The following is a 16,560-nucleotide window of genomic DNA, read 5'->3' on the forward strand; positions in this document are numbered from 1 at the left end:
TATGTTCGTATGCTAAAAATATGACACACAAGATTGGCAAAGAAGAAGATAAAACATTCAAGAGAAACAAGGATACGTCATTACACGAGAAACGTAATAGTTTTCTTAAGTATATGAAACCTCTAAGACAGAGGCAAGACCGTCTTGTACTGAATTTTGAAGAAGGCAATCCGTTGTTCTTGGGCCCAATGGATATTCCATTTGCAAATAGCCAGATGAAGTGCTTGCAGATGTATAAACTGTTACTGCTTAATTTAAAATCTGTTAAAAGCTCACTTTATCTTCTAAACCTTACTTGGAATTCCACATTCCACCATCTGATACTCAGAAACTCTTAATGTAGTTAAGGGAAAAGATGTAATGCTGGTCTCAGTGATCCCTTGGGTACCTGAGGCAAATCCAGCTCAATCCAAGTGCATGGCACAAAAAAAAACCTTTGAAATCTCTTCTGTAACTTCATCAGTCTCAAACGTTTATTCAGACTCCAAAATCAAGTACTTCTGTCAATGTCAGCTGATACAGGGAACAGGGATGCCTCACTTATTTTGCTTTAAAACCCTTGATGCAAGAATAGCACAAGTTACAGGATTTAGGGAGTCCTGTGTGTTCCTCCACATTTTCATGTATGCTAATGAGTTCCCAACAGCATTGGCGAGGACCCACATAGGTGAGCGTAGGAACGTGGGAATTGTTTGACAATTAAAGGCCAACATTCAACTAGATCACCATTTAGCATCCTGGTAGTCACAGGATACAAAGATAATCGAGTCATTGACTAATCATAGTAATCAATCTTTATCAATATGTCTATAACAGAAACAGACTGGACCCAAAGAAATCATTGGTCCATAAAATGGCTGAACATGACTCCAACAAGAAGAGAGTCTAGAGACATCTGGATAGAAGCATTCAGTTTCAGTTCAGGAAACAACCCAGATAAGTGAATAATTCAGATAATTGATTACTTATTCATTCCAATATCATACTGGATTCAGTAATACCAATTCAGCATGGTAAGTTATCTAAAGTATGGTAAATCATTATGTATGCCAGGAATGCAGGAAGATCTAGCTAACTGGTCAATTGGAAATGCTGGGGAAGGAATTCTTCTCCTGAATTCCCCAGTTAACAATTTTCCAGTTATTTACCTTAAAGGAGACAAAATCACTGTCGGTGAGTAGAAAAGCAGAATTTTAGACGGTTGTGTTCCTATAAATGGCAACTCATGTTACAGAAATCCCTTGTGGATAAATAAGGGGGAACTAAATTAAATAATTTTGTAACAGTTATGTTTTAATTGTTGTTTAGAAAATTGTGTGTCTTTCAACACACCATTAACATACCGTTTGCCTTTGCTCCATGACCTTCTGGTCAGTTATTCTCTGTGACACTGAACTATCAACACCTTCACGTTTGTTATCTCTTGCCCACCCCTGCTTTATTTGCTTAAAACCTATTACATTTCTAACCTTTGCCAGTTCTGATGAAGGTTCACTGACCTGAAACGCTAACTCTGTTTCTCTCTCCACAGACGCTGCCAGACCTGCTCTAGGAAAATAAAGCAAAACTGGCCAAAATATTCCTTGTTTCTATGGCATTCAGTAATACAGTTCTTAGATGTAGCCCATAATGGGTATAATGACATATGTAAACAACAGGGAACTACATACCATGTGAGGCTTTTTGTGGGTGAAAGCAAGTGTGAGTGAAGGAACATTTGCAGGCAATGGCTGGAGCTGTAAAGGGTGCCATATTACCACATGGGCACTGACCATGCATTCAAGCACATTAACATAATGTGAAGGGAAGATCCTTTTAAATAGCAGGGATGCTTTGTACCGTATATTCTTCAAAAGTATGACTGGCTCCTCTTACATTGACTCATCTTGTCAGGCCATTAAACTTTTTATTTACACTGAGTAAGTAAGCTTGGAAGCTCCCTTGGGGATCTGTGTCCCTTGGTGTCATTGGCTCCTCTATCTGATGACTTCTAGTAGCAAATCAATTGAAGCTTATTTTGTGCCAGACTTCAACATCAGTAAAGCAATAACATTTCATAACAGTAAGTGGGTATCTCAGTACTATCAGCTATGATACAATCTTGTCAAAAATAGGACATAGCAATCACAATGATACTATCTCTATTTAGGGAGCTGTGCCAGCTGAGGTTCTTCTGCGGAGGACACCCGAAATGTTGGTGGTGGTGGAGGGTCTGGGAAGGAATCAGAAAACCCCAATAAGATGGCACCCTGACACTGTCCTGCCTCTGGGATGTGGGAATCAGCAGCCTGCTCCGTGGAGGGGGGTAGCCAGTCAATCCAATTAAGGCCCCAATCAAGGAATGCTGACTGAACTTTCCCAGCATCAGACAGGCCCCCCGCTTAGTCCAGAGCCTGGCAACCACTTGGAGGCGGCCTCCCAGCAGCAGTTTGGAGAGCCATCAGAGCCTTCATTCAAACCTTCAATGACGGAGCCGCAAAGGCGAAAACAGCTGCAGCCGTGGCCACCATCATTCCTGTGGAAGGGTTCTCCCTCCATACTACTGGCCCAGACACTTCTGGGCCTTTTTTTATACATGTTCCATAGCCATCCGAGAGCGCCTCCATTTTGCCTCCTCAGCACCCACCTCTCCCGGCGGGGTTGCCGACCGTCCACTGCTGCAGGACCTCTTATTGGTCTCCGGTGTCATGGTCTCAACCGCTGACCTTAATTCGATGGTAAATGAGGAGGTGCTTTGTTAATTGGGTGCTTCCCATAAGATCATGACGGGTGCAGACATCAGACACCAGTGGGGTCGGGACCAGGAAATGGTCCTGACCCTCTATTTTCTACCGTCAGGAAGATTCCGCCAGATCATTACCCTTTGTTTGCAGTAGCAGTAATAGCTAGCTATCAGTGAAGAGTGCCCAAATAAATAATTTGGGACACTGCTGCCTTGGGAAACACCCTCACCCCACTGCACAATTTAGTTTTCTAAGTGTAGCTCAGACCCATTTTCCTTTGCCTGTTTGGGGTCCTGTAGCTCACCTGGCAAATATAAATGAGGCTGGAGTCTCAACAACAGGGGACACTTTATGCAGCGGCTGGTCAGCAACTAAAAATTAATGTGAATTCAACCACGTCCGGTTCCACAAGTCATGCACATAACTGAACTCTTCTACAAGCTTTAGTTAGATCAGGTTTTAAACAATGGCATTTCTGGCAGATCAGATTTTGCTGTCTTTATCCTGCCATTAGCGTGCATCCACCACATTGCAGATGGCCACATCTTTTGAATGCCCCACTTCCACTGGAATTTGGTCTGTCTTTTAGCAGGGACATATCTCTAATTTATGCCTCTAATTCTGACCATGTACATTGCTAACACCCAACCTTTCCCCTTGCACGTTTGCGGTATTTGATGCTCAGAATATCATCTGACTCACTATGCCATGGAGATCCGCTAATACAAAATATATCAAACAAAAAAAATAATTTATTTTTCATTGGCATGTGACCAGCTGTTTGATCTTGGCACTGGGATTGTCATTGTGCTTAATGGCAACTGCTCCATCTGCATCAAACAGGAATTCTTTAATGAGCTTCTAATAAATAATAAATAATAAACCACAGTTACACTTTGACCATTCACCAGTGAAATTCTAACCTGCTCATTCAACTGAGTGTGCTAATCTGATAAATGGTGAACATTAGGTAAGGTAAATACAGTGTGACAGCAGCAAAGAAAATGGTTATTTGGAAGTATGGAAAACAGAGGGTGAAATTAATAGGGAATGTGATAGATTGGGAGTGAGATAAATAGGGACTATAGTAAAATGGAAAGCTAGGTAAACTGGGAAGTAAATCAGAAATGAGGCTCAATTGGAAACTTTATTGCTTGGAGAAGATGTAGGCCTCACAATCAATCCCAGGATTATGCTGAGTTATTTGATCAAAACCAGGCCAGCAGTAGGTACGCCATAATTGCTCTCAGTGTCCCTCACTGTGGAAAAAAAATCAGCCACATTCCCATTTCTGAATGTAAGATGGTGAAATGTTGCTGGAATATGTGTGTGAACCTTGACATGAGAACAGATCAAGCTTGGAATGGTGGATGAAGACATCACATGATGCGGTACCCATACAAGTTTGATCCTTAATCAGTGTTGAGTTAGTTGATGAAATAAGACTGGAGCACTTAGGGTTTGTTAGGATATTGACCATTACTAGTTAACCATCTTCCCATCAGACCATCTCTGGAGAGTGGTTCTCGAACATTCCCTGAATGTTCGTGTGAAAGTGTATGAATCATAGAAACTGACAGCATATAAGGAGGCCATTCGGCCAGTCAGGCCTGTGCCAGCTCTGTGAAGCAGCAGTCATACTTAATCCCACACCCCAACTTTTTATTTGTAATTCTGTAAATTCCTCACCCTCAAGTACCTGTCCAAATACTGCATGTGAAATCAACTTTAACTACCTTTTCAGACGCGTGTTCCAAATCCCAACAACTCTCCGAGTGAAAGAAATTCTCCTCATCTCCCCTCTTGATCTTTTGTCAATGATTTTAAATCCACGGACCTGGATTTTAAAGGCACTCCGATGCCGGGAACGGTGGCCGGGGGAATGACGATAGCAATGGAGGAGGTCTGCTACTGACTCAGATGCCGGCAGGCTCCGTATCGATCTCGGCGGCGGGGTCTCGTGGCGGCTGCCCTGCCGCTCGGCGACGGGACCACAGTTTCCATATTTAAATTAATTTACCTACCTGGTTTAATGAAGGTCCTGTCGCTTCCTTATTCGCTGCACCGATCTTCATTCGGGTGGCTGGCAACGCTGCACCTTCAAATCCCTGTTCAGGGAAATGAGGCGACACCTGTTGGGAGGAGGGAGGAGTTACATTTCTCAGTGTGGGAGGGGAGGCAGAGGGTTAAAGTTTATGAACTTCGGGGGGGTGGGGGGGGGGTTTGGTGGAAGGTCAAGGTAAGTATTTTGGGGGGTGAGCAGGCAATGAATGCAATGTAAGGCTATTGGGGGTGTGTGAATGGGGTTGGAAAAGATTTTTCATTAACTTTTATTAAAGTGTAATGTAATGTTGCTTTAAAAATTTAAATGGTCAGTTAGGGCTCTAATCCCTTTAAAATTGGCACCAGCGCCAGCGCATTGACGCCGGACGCCATTGCCGGGGACGGCTCGTCTGCCCCCTCCATGTCATCGGGCAAGGGCGGCGGCGGCCTGGTCATGGTAATGAGCCACCACTTTTGGAATCGCATGGCTCTGTGACGTGGGCCCTGTGCCTGTGGGCCACAAATTTTTACGCCCACCGCCTGCTTCGGCAGCAGGCTTTTAAAATACAGATTCCTTGTCCCACTCTCGCATACACTCTGCTCCATGGAGCCCATAGCAACAACAATGGAGTGCAGGTCAGATCACATATGTCTCGAATCCTCATCCAGTCTCGCCATGGAGCTCACCAGACTTTTGACTGAGGAAGCCATACACTCATACGCCTGGGAGATGGCAGACGTCACAGGCTGGCTGCACATTCAGCATGACATCTTGTCGCATCAAACAGGGGCCTGGTCCCCAGCAGTTTCCCAATTGTCAGGGGGCCTGGCTTGCACATGCTCCCTCAGCTGCTGGGATGTGTCTGTGTCGTGACCACCAGCTTGTAACCCTGTTTCTAATCTTAAACCTCCCCCTCCCTCCCCCCAACGGACCATAGTCATAGAGAGATACAGCACTGAAACAGGCCCTTCGGCCCACCGAGTCTGTGCTAACCAACAACCACCCATTTATATCAATCCTATATTAATCCCATATTCCCTACCACATCCCCACTATTCTCCTACCACCTACCTACACTAGGGCAATTTACAATGGCCAATTTACCTATCAACCTGCCAGCCTTTGGCTGTGGGAGGAAACCAGAGCACCCGGCGGAAACCCACGCGGTCACAGGGAGAACTTGCAAACTCCGCACAGGCAGTACCCAGAACTGAACCCAGGTCGCTGGAGCTGTGAGGCTGCAGTGCCAACCACTGCGCCACTGTGCTGCCCTTGTGGATATCTCTGCGCTAGCGGAGCTGGAAGAAGAGGCTGGTGATGGTGCACCCTCTGGGGCATTTGCTTCACCTTTCTTCCCAGAGGAAGAAGGCCTTAGGTCTTAGGTCTTAGGCCTCGTGGCGTTCTGCGACTCAAGTGCAGGCACTTGCAGTGGAGACCACAAACAGAGGCACATTAAGCAGCAGATGCACATGAGTTCACACACTTTCCTTTGGTGTGCACATATGGCTGCAAGAGTGGAGATGATACTTCATCCTTATGCCTTGTGGATCCTGCCTGGCCATCTGCAATCACCCTGCCTCCCTCCTCTCTCGCAGTTTCTGACACCTCCTCATCAACCAGTGTCAGCATTCTGATGTCAGGAGCACCTTCTCCCGTTTAGCATGCTCACATTGGTTGTGGGCTCGTTTATCCTGCAGGTGACAGTGCAGATTTAACAGCATGTCAAAAGATGTCTCACAACCATTGCATACATGCATCGCAATCATGCACATAATCAATGCCAATCATCATCTTGGTGCACAATCATTTAATTTGTGGCACCAAGGCTGCCCACACATTCCACCACATGCTTTGCCACCCTCTGCCTTAAAGTCACAGAGCCAAGGAGAAAAACAATGGAGCAGCTTTGCCAAGGCCACTTACCCTCACCAATCTGAGCAAGTCATTGATACGTTTCCGACACTGAACCCAGGTTCTGCGCACCCCATGGTTCGAGACTTCCTCTGCTACCTTCACCCAGACTGCCTTGGTCAGGTGGGAGGGTCTTCTGACGCCATCTGCAGGGAACAGGACCTCCCACCTTCTCCTGATGGCCTGGAGAAGAACCTACGGGGAGGCATTACTAAATCGTGGGGCAGACACTGACATTTGCTTTGCTGTAGGCGAAAAAAAAACAATGGGGAGTTGGTACTGGGTTTCACAAATTAAGGAAGGAAAAAGCATTTTCAAATAAGTTAAAAATTAAAATTTGGTAAATCTGAAGATTACATGACACAAAGGCTGCTGCTCCTTGAGGCTGAATATACAATAGCAATCATGGCGCTTGATCCAGTGACAGCGGGTTTTACCAATGAAAGGCCGTCCCCGCCACATGATCCTATGTGTCTCCCATGCTCATTGCCACACCATTTATTTAAATATAGAATCGTGTTGGATATGGGAAAAATGGTGGAAGCGGAGGTTACACCAACTTCTGGTCCTGTTGTCAGGAACACCGCAGAACTTATAAAATCCCAATCATAATTTCTCTTGTCTCTGCAGAAAAGCGAGTTTGGTAAAATTGACAAATTGGTCAGCTACATTAAAAAGATCTTCAAAAACTGCCCTAGCCACAAACTTTGATACAGGCAACACATTGCTGAAATGGCTGAAAGTGCTGAACAAAACATCATCCTTCCTCCAGAGCCAGTAATTACAGGTTGGATTTCTTGATTTCAGGCAGTACAGTATCATGTAGTTAACCTAAAATACTACTCAGACTTTGTCTCAGAAGAGCTCACACTGACACTGAAAGCATAGGTTTGAACAGACATTGTAAACTTTCTAAGCAATGCTCAGCTTAATGAGGAGGTTCAGTTTGTTGCCAAGAATGCTACACAACAGATGGATTTAATCAATTGGTTTGAATCTCGACACATCACAATCGACCAAGCTTACAATAAAGTAATGGATGTATTGTTCTGGGCTGAAGCAAAGTCAAACAAACAATACTCTGATGATGATAAATTGAATGCCTGTGCTCAACAAGTGTTTTCTTGTATGGTAAAGAAGCTCAAATAATATTCCTGCTATGGGGAAGAGTCAAGAAGTGAAGAAAAAGCAACTTAGAGGTTTCAACTACCTTCTGCGGCGTTCCTGAAAGGTGTGCGCATCTTTGACCCTGCACAAATGCATCTGTTGATGGTGGATTTAAACTCGTTTGATGCAATTCCTGGCTTTAACAACAACTGTAGCCTGGAGATTCGGGTTTATAAAAGCATTGCAAAAGAAGCAGATTGTACTTTGCCTGTGTTGCAGTTTTGGAACTCTGTGGAATGCAGAACCTTGCAAGGTTAGCACTACGCTGACAATTCTAACAAACTTTGTGTACGCAGAGAGAGCTGTGTCTAAACATGGACTGGTGTTCACAGCGCAGAGACAGAGAGTGAAGAAAGACATAGTTGCAGGTTACTGCAGGCTTACATTCAATCACTAATTTCAGTGTGTAAAGAATGTGACCTGTTTATAGTTGGCTTTTTACAATAGTTTTTGAGTATACAATAAATGCCATTTTAAACCAGAAACATCCCTTGTCTTTTTTTCTGTTCTAAATAGATCTCTTTCATGGTTTGTTGCGACATTGTGAAATTTACAACTTAAATATGTAAATTTGATAGGGACCTATCGATAATGTACAGAGTAAGGGGAATCTAGGTGAGATAAAGAATGATGAACCACAGAAACTGTTCCTATCCAAGAGGTACAATCTACTTGCTACATGTGAGGATATGGATAAAGACTGTTGGAAGAACAGCCAGAATGTGGACAATGGCGCCTTGGAGCAGGGGACCAGGGGAGGCAATGGAGGAGGAGCCGAATGTGGCAGTCAGAGGGACAGATAACATCCATTGTAAGCAGGATCAAGAGTCCCGAATGGATTATTGCCTATCTCGTGTCAGGGTGAAGAACATCTCAAACTGGCTTGAAAGGATATGGGAGAGGGAGGGGGAGGATCCAGTTGTTATGGTCCATTTTGTGACCAACAACATAGGAAAGAGTAGGCAAGCGGTCCTGTTCAGAGAGTGCCAGGAACTAGGAGCTAAATTAAAGGTCAGGACCTCAAGGGTTATTATCACTGGATTATTAACTGACCCATGTCCAAACTGGCATAGGGATAAGCAGGTTAGGGAGGCGAACACATGGCTGAAGGAGTGGTGTCGGAAAGGGGGCGTTCCATTTCATAATACACTGACACCAGTACTGGGGCAGAAAGCAACTGTACTGCTGAGACAGGCTCCTCCTGAACCAGCTGGGACCAGGTCCTAGCGGAAAGGATAAATAGGGTGGTTAAAAGGACATTAAACTAGTAAGTGGTGGAGGATCAGGTGGAAAAGGTAGTAAAAATAATAGTTTGAAAACGAGCAAAAGGTAAGAGAGCAGAGTAACTGTCAGAAATTGTGCTTTAGGCACCTGCAGGTAAAATGAAAACTAAAAGATGACAAGTAATTAAACTAGGAGAGAAAAGTAAGAAACATTCTATCGAGGGTCCTGGAAGTGGGCACCCTCGCCACTCATCACCTGTGCAGCCAGCCGACTGCAATCACACGCCAGGCAGCCAATTATCATAATGAACAATGGGGCCCATCCAATTGCGTGATGGAAGCGGGCTCCAAGTCGCTGATTACGGCATCAGACGACTCTGGAGCAGGTGCTGGTGCCAAATTTAATGCCCTGCCAGGCCTGCTTGCATTGCTGCCTTTGAGTGATTTACTGTTTGCTGATTGCTGCTGAACCCAGTGTGGTAACTCCTGGACCACCACCCAACACCCCCTACCCCCACTGCAATTAGGTCACAGGACACCTTGTTTCACAGCTCACAGTCATTGCGTCCCCTGAGAGCGGATGTGGGGAGGAGCAGTGTAGGAACCCCCATCAGGGGACAAGAGGTTGCCACTAGTGGAGCTGTTAACTCGCTCTTCCTGCAAGCACGTACTATATCCCTCTTATCACATGAAGGATAAGTTAGTCCATAATAACAGGGGAGACCCCAAGGGCTGGCAGAGTAATTCCAGATATATGGCCTCTATCACCGGCTGAGAAGGAAGCACTGGAGTTAGCAGGGTCCCAGGACGGCTACTCAATAGTGGATGGTGAGACTGGAGTCTCTGCGCAAGGGAGTGAGGATTGTCTTCATATGATACCCAACACACAATGGAGATCTGGAGATCCACACAATGCATGGCTGGCATGACAAGATATTTGCTGTCCATACATGTTTGTGCTCTCTCATGCAGGTAATGGTGGACATGCTAAATAATTACTTTGCATCAGTATTTTCAGTAGAAGAAGAGCTCAGCAAGCCAGATATCTGAAGGAACCCATTATAGAATCCGAAGTTCTCTTGATTTGGGAATCATTCCTTTAGATTGAAAAGGTGCATGGTTGGAAGTGGGCTGGAGGCGGGGGGGTTGGTGTTCGTAAAATTGAGTGTGAGGGATTGGGTGCTATTCCCATCGCCTACCTGGCCCCACTGTCATTTTACCAGTGGCTTGGTGGTGAAAAACGGCCTGCCTGCCCCAGGCCAATTAAGGCCTTTAAGTGGCCAAGTGGCCACCATTACCTAATTATCATTGGCAATATCACAGCTTTCAGTTTTCAAGGGGCCCACATTGCTCCTGACTACCCTCTTATTGTCTGCTTTGACACCCTTTGCAGCTTTTTGTATCTTTCTCATTCGCTAGGATCTGTTCTATTTTTTGCCTTTTTGTATGCTTTATTTATTAGTTTTATGTTGCCTCTAACCTTTTTTCATTGCCATGGCTGTCCTTTTTGGCAAGTAAAACTTTTGCCCTTTAGGGGTATAAAATAGTTCTTTATCATGTTAAATTCTTTTTAAAAAACTTCCCACTGGTCTTCTGTAATATGGGGTGGTCTCCTTGTAGATGGAGAGGAGGCCCTCCTGATTAGGCACCCTCGTCCCCATGGAGGTCCCCCCCCACCCCCCCAAAGGCACAGGCCACCCCCGCTGGACCACCTCCCCCCGCCCTCTTGATCGACATTCCCACCTCACCAGGGCCCAGCCGATTGTCCCCAACGAGGCCCCACACACGTACCTCCATTCCGGGGCCTGCTCTGTCTTGCTGGTCCTGGCTGGGTGCAGTCCCAGCAGTGGCCACTGCTTCTGGTGGCACTGCTGGGACTGAGGAGCTGCCAGCCCACTTGGAGGCGGGACTTCCTGCCACAGAGGGGCAGAATTCCTGACTGAGGCCAATTAAGGGCCTGGCCATGCAAAATTGCTGCCTGGCTTCCAGGCTTGGAGGTAGCGGACGTACCCTTGACTTTTCAGTCGGTGGGCGAGGCCTCCGCCACAATGTAAAATTCTGGCCCACATGTCACTCTGCTTCGTAAGAAAGGTGACAGAGGGAAAACAGGTAATTATCGACCAGTTAGCCTAACATCTGGTATCGCGAAATTACTAGAGGATATAATTAAGGATAGGGTGACTGAAGAGCTTGAAAATTTTCAGCTGATCAGCGACAGCCAGCATGGATTTGTAAAATTATGACATGTCTGACAATAATATAAAAGCAAAATACTGCGGATGCTGGAAATCTGACATGTCTGACAAAACTGATTAAATTTTTTGAAGAGGAAACGAAAATAGTGGATAGGGCAATGTCTATGGATATTATTTAGATGGACTTCCAGAAGGCAATTGGTAAAGCCCTTCATAAGAGATTGTTAGCTAAAGTTGAAGAACATGGAATTGAAGACAATGAATGACCTGGTAAGGAAATTGGCTGAGAGGCAGGAGATAGCGAGTAAGGATAATAGACAGGTACTCCAATTTGCGGGATGTGACCAGAGGTTTCCCATAAGGAGCTGTCTTGGGGTCCTAAATATTTACTGTATTCATTAACAACTTAGATAATGGAGTTGAAAGGCACATATCTAGATTTGCCAATGTCACAAGGTAGGCGACATTGTAAGCAGTGCAGATGGAAACATAAAATTACAAAGAGATATTGATAGATTAATTGAATGGACAAAATGGTGGCACATAGATTTCAATATAAGCAAATGTGAGGTCTTCCATTTTGGACCAAAAAAAGTTACAACTGGGTACAAATAGTGAAAAGCTATAAACAGTGGGGGCCCAGGTCCAAAGAGACGTGGGGGTCCAGGTACACAGATCATTCAAATGTCATCAACAGGTATAGAAAACAATCAAAAAGACTAATGGAATGCTAGTTTTTATATCGAGAGCAATAGAATACAAGAGGGAAGAAGTCATGTTTCAGCAATACAAAGCCCTAGCTAGACTACACCTGGAGAACTGTGAGCAGTTCTGGGCACCACATTCAGGAAGGATATATTGGCCTTGGCAGGAGTGCACTATAGATTTACTAGCATGATATCTGGGTTAAGTTACTAGGAGAGACTAAACAAGATAGGGTTGTATTTCCTGGAATTTAGAGGGTTAAGGAGGAATTTGATCAAAGTTTTCAAGTTATTAAGGGGAACAGAGAGAACAGATTGGGAGAAACTACTTCTGAACGTTGGGGAGTCTAGGACTATGGGTCATAGCCTAAAAATTAGAGCCAAAAGTTTCAGGAGTGAAATTAGGAAACACTTCTTCGTGCTGTCACGGATTTGTAATTATTTTTTTCTCTTCAGATTAAAAGCAGTGTGTGCCTTTAAGACTCTGTTAAAAACAGTGCACTTTTAAGGAGGAGAAAGTTCTGGAGACACAGTGTGCCACAGCTGCATTTTGTTACCCTGGGCAACAGGTGGAGAGAGAGGTCACACGGTATGATGTGTCCCCTTAACTGTGTGTAAAACTGGCAGAAACTGGCTGAAACCAGTTAGTTTTGAGAGACTTTTCAGCCAGGTGTACTGAAGAGAATGGAGCTGTTTATTCTCTCTCAGCAGAAATTCTACAAAGAGCTATAAGCCAAGTTAATTCCCTGAGAAAAGAAGAAAAGCCTCTTTTTCTGGAAACCATTTGTATGGCTGAGTTCATCGTTCAAGTAACTGTTTAATGATTGCTGCAGCCGAAGATTTGAATACCTATCTACTGAAGGACTATTTTCATCAAATCCAAATGAAAACTTTGAGTGGCCTTTGATTATTTTCACATTAGGAGACCTCATCCATCAGGAACGTAACCTACAACTTTATTTATTTATGCTTAAGAAGCAGCTATTTTTTTAAAATCTCCACTTTTAAAAAACAGTTAACTACTGTTATTTTTGAGTGTATGTGTGTGAATAGGGGAGTTAGATTAAAATAAGAAGTTACAGGGTCTCTAGAGATAGGTTTATCTTAATTGTGTTTAAGATTTAGTTTTTTAATAAATTGTTAATTTGTTGTTGAGTAAAAATATCTGGTTTGGACTGTTTCCTTTTGAGGTTACTCGAGGGTCTAATTTGGCTGTTTTCCAATTGGGTGTGAAAGCTGAATAATATGCTGGGACCTGTGGGGTGACAGGATTGAATTGACAGTGCATTGCTCCTGCCGCAGTTGTAACAATGCACACAATGGGAGAAGTTTGGAACTCTCTTCCACAAACAACAATGGATTGTAGATCAATTGTTAATTTAAAACTAAAATTGATAGATTTTTGTTATCCAAAGGTATTGAGGGATATGGGGCAAAGGAGGGTATATGGAGTAAGGTCACAGGTCAGCCATGATCTCATTGAATGGCAGAACAGACTTGAGGGGCTAAATAACCTAGTCCTGTTCCTATGTTCTGATGGTCTGCCTGATGACATTTCATGGGGCAGCATGATTTTCCTTATATGCATACTGGCCACATGTACATGGGTTGTGCACCAGAGCCATGAGCCAGGTAGTCAGTGGATAGCCCTTGCCGTCCCGTAGCCACCCTCTGATTTCTCCTGCTGGCTCAAATGCAGATGGTAGAGTGGACTGCCTCACAATGAATGCATCATTACTGCTGCTAGCATGCTAGGCATTGATCTATATGATTCATTGTGTCTGCTTGTATACTGGATAGACAACAGGGAGTTGAAACACTTCCAGTTGTGGTACATTTTGGAATTTGCATGGGGTGCACTCAAAGTGCCATGTGTACAATTAATGGCATCCTGTAAACTTGACAATGCCGTGTGCTCACTCTATTGGCTTCTCTTTAGCAAGGGAGAATGAAATATATTCATATAGACCCTCAGTGACCTCCCTTATGCAACAGTGGATGACAAATATGTTGCAAATATTGCCTGTTGAAGCTTGGAAGGATGTATTAAAGTTCATGGCCATGGTCACATTCACAGCAATGCCATTGTTACGACCAGGTGAGAAAGGGGTCTAGGGGTTCCCTCTCAGCCTTTGCCTGGTTTAACCGTAAAAGGGTTTAATTTTTAAAAATTCCGTGTTTTAGCTCCCCCCTCAGTGAATCCTTGTTTACCGCTTTCCAATTGTAATGCAAAGAAATCAATTTGACAGGTTTTCTTAGATTTAGACAAGAAAGGTGGAAGTTTATTAATTTAAACTCTAATTCGGTTAATGACTAGGAATACGCAACGTGACCACGCGAGCATGCATACATGATAAACACACACACAGATAGAGACCAAAAAAGTAGTTATTTACGGTCCTTTGAGTTTGATGTTGAGTCTTTGGTTGTTTTTAGGTCTTGCTGTTTATTGGGGCCCAGTGCACGCTTTAACTTGTTTTGATGTAGGAGTCTTTTCGGTCGTGAGGTTTAAGTGTCTTCAGTGGGTCTGGAAGCATGTGAGAAAGTGAAAGAGTGCCAGCCAGGTGAGAGCTGTCTTGTTCCAGGTTCAGTTACGTTCTGCAGCCTAACCAAACTGACCTGTGTCTAGTTCAAAAAGCCTGGACAGCTGGTTAGTCATGTGACTGGCTGGATGAACCACTCCTGTGTTTGTGGATTCCAAAGCTCTCGGTGGTCGGGGTTGGGCGGAGGGTTGTAATACTGTCTCTTACACCAAAAAGATTGCCCAGCTCAATCACTGTTAATTGAATCAGTAAGCAATTCATTTGGCTCTCCAAGCACTGTCTCTTAGTATGCAAATGTCCTCCAGCCAACTATCTGGTGATCCCTTTTCAAACAAGTAATTTCTTTACTCCAGCAACCGTTTAAAATTAATGAAAGCAAAACACTGCAGGTGCTGGAAATCTGAAATAAAGCCAAAAAGGTGCTGGCAATACTCAACAGGTCTGGCAGCATCGGTGGAGAGAGAAGCAAAGTTAACGTTTCAGGTCAGTGACCTTTCATCAGAACTGGCAAATGTTAGAAATGTAATAGGTTTTAAGCAAATGAAATGGGGATGGGGCAAAAGAGAACAAATGGGAAGGTGTTGATAGGACAGAGGGTCACAGAGAATAACTGACAAGGAGGTCATGGGGCAAAGGCAAAGACAAAGACAAAGAGTGTGTTAATGGTGTGGTGAAATACAATGTGTTAGTGCAGAGAGGGTATTAAGTGGCAGAATAATGAAAGCCCTAGCCACAAGAAAAAACATGAAAAAAGAATGCCTCCAGCACTCTCCATCCACCTGGATCCCTTCCTCTGACCTGGTACCCACTCTTGATCTTTTCATTGAGAGCTGTCGACATGACATCGGTCATCTCAATCTCTCTGCTCCCCTCACTCACTGTAACCTGTCTCCCTCTGAACTTGCTGCACTCCATTCTCTTAGGTCTAACTCCGACATCGTGATAAAACCTGCCGACAAGGATAGTGCTGTTGTTGTCTGGCGAAACGACTTCCACCTTGCAGAGGCCGAGCACCAACTCTTAGACACTTCTTCCTACCTCCCCCTGGACTATGAACCCACAATCGAACATCAAGCTACTGTCCACAGGACTGTCACTGACCTCAACTCGTCTGGAGATCTTTCCTCTACAGCTTGCAACCTCATAGTCCCACAACCCCGGACAGCACACTTCTACCTCCTTCCTAAAATCCACAAACAGGACTGTCCTGGAAGACCCATCATTTCAGCCTGTTCCTGTCCCACTGAACTTATTTCTTCTAATCTTGACTCTATCATTTCTCCCCTGGTCCAGTCTCTTCCCACCTACATCCGTGACTCTTTTGATGCCCTACGTCATTTTGACAATTTCCAGTTTCCTGGCCCGAACCACCTCCTCTTCACTATGGATGTCCAATCTCTCTACACCTCCATCCCCCACCTGGACGGTTTGAGGGCTCTCAACGTCTTCCTTGAACAGAGGCCCAACCAATCCCCATTCACCACCACCCTCCTCCTCCTGGCTGAACTTGTTCTCACATTTAACAACTTCTCCTTCAACTCCACTCACTTCCTTCAAGTATAAGGTGTTGCTATGGGTACCCGTCTGGGTCCTAGTTATGCCTTGTTCCAGTCCTACTCAGGCCCCCTCCCCCAACTCTTTTTCCAGTACATTGATGACTGTGTCGGTGCCATTTCCTGCTGCTGCCCTGAACTGGAAAACTTTATCAGCTTTGCTTCCAATTTCCACCTTTCGCTCACCTTTACTTGGCCCATCTCCAACACTTCCCATTCCTTCCTCGACTTCTCTGTCTCCGTCTTTGGGGATAGGCTGTCTACTAATATTTATTATAAGCCAACCAACACCCATGGCTACCTTGACTACACGTCCTTACACCCAGCTTCCTGTAAGAACTCCATTCCATTCTCCCAGTTTCTCCATCTCCGTGCATCTGCTCTGATCATGCAACCTTCCACAACAGCGCTTCAGATATGTCTTCCTTTTTCCTTACCGAGGATTCCCCCCCACTGTGGTTGACAGGGCCCTCAACCGTGTCTGGCCCATTTCCCGC

General features: G+C 44.7%; 1 long non-coding RNA gene across 1 annotated transcript in view; it reads left to right on the plus strand.

Moving 5' to 3' along the window:
• LOC137375965 (uncharacterized) overlaps window positions 1-8,309 on the plus strand; it is a 38,658-nt gene extending 30,349 nt beyond the window's left edge. Inside the window, exon 4 of the long non-coding RNA XR_010976107.1 lies at window positions 7,309-8,309. This is a non-coding gene — a long non-coding RNA (uncharacterized lncRNA). The remainder of the gene's footprint in view (window positions 1-7,308) is intronic.
• Window positions 8,310-16,560: the final 8,251 nt, after the last annotated feature.

Source organism: Heterodontus francisci, chromosome 12 (assembly GCF_036365525.1).
Source record: "Heterodontus francisci isolate sHetFra1 chromosome 12, sHetFra1.hap1, whole genome shotgun sequence".
Lineage (NCBI taxonomy): Eukaryota > Metazoa > Chordata > Chondrichthyes > Heterodontiformes > Heterodontidae > Heterodontus > Heterodontus francisci.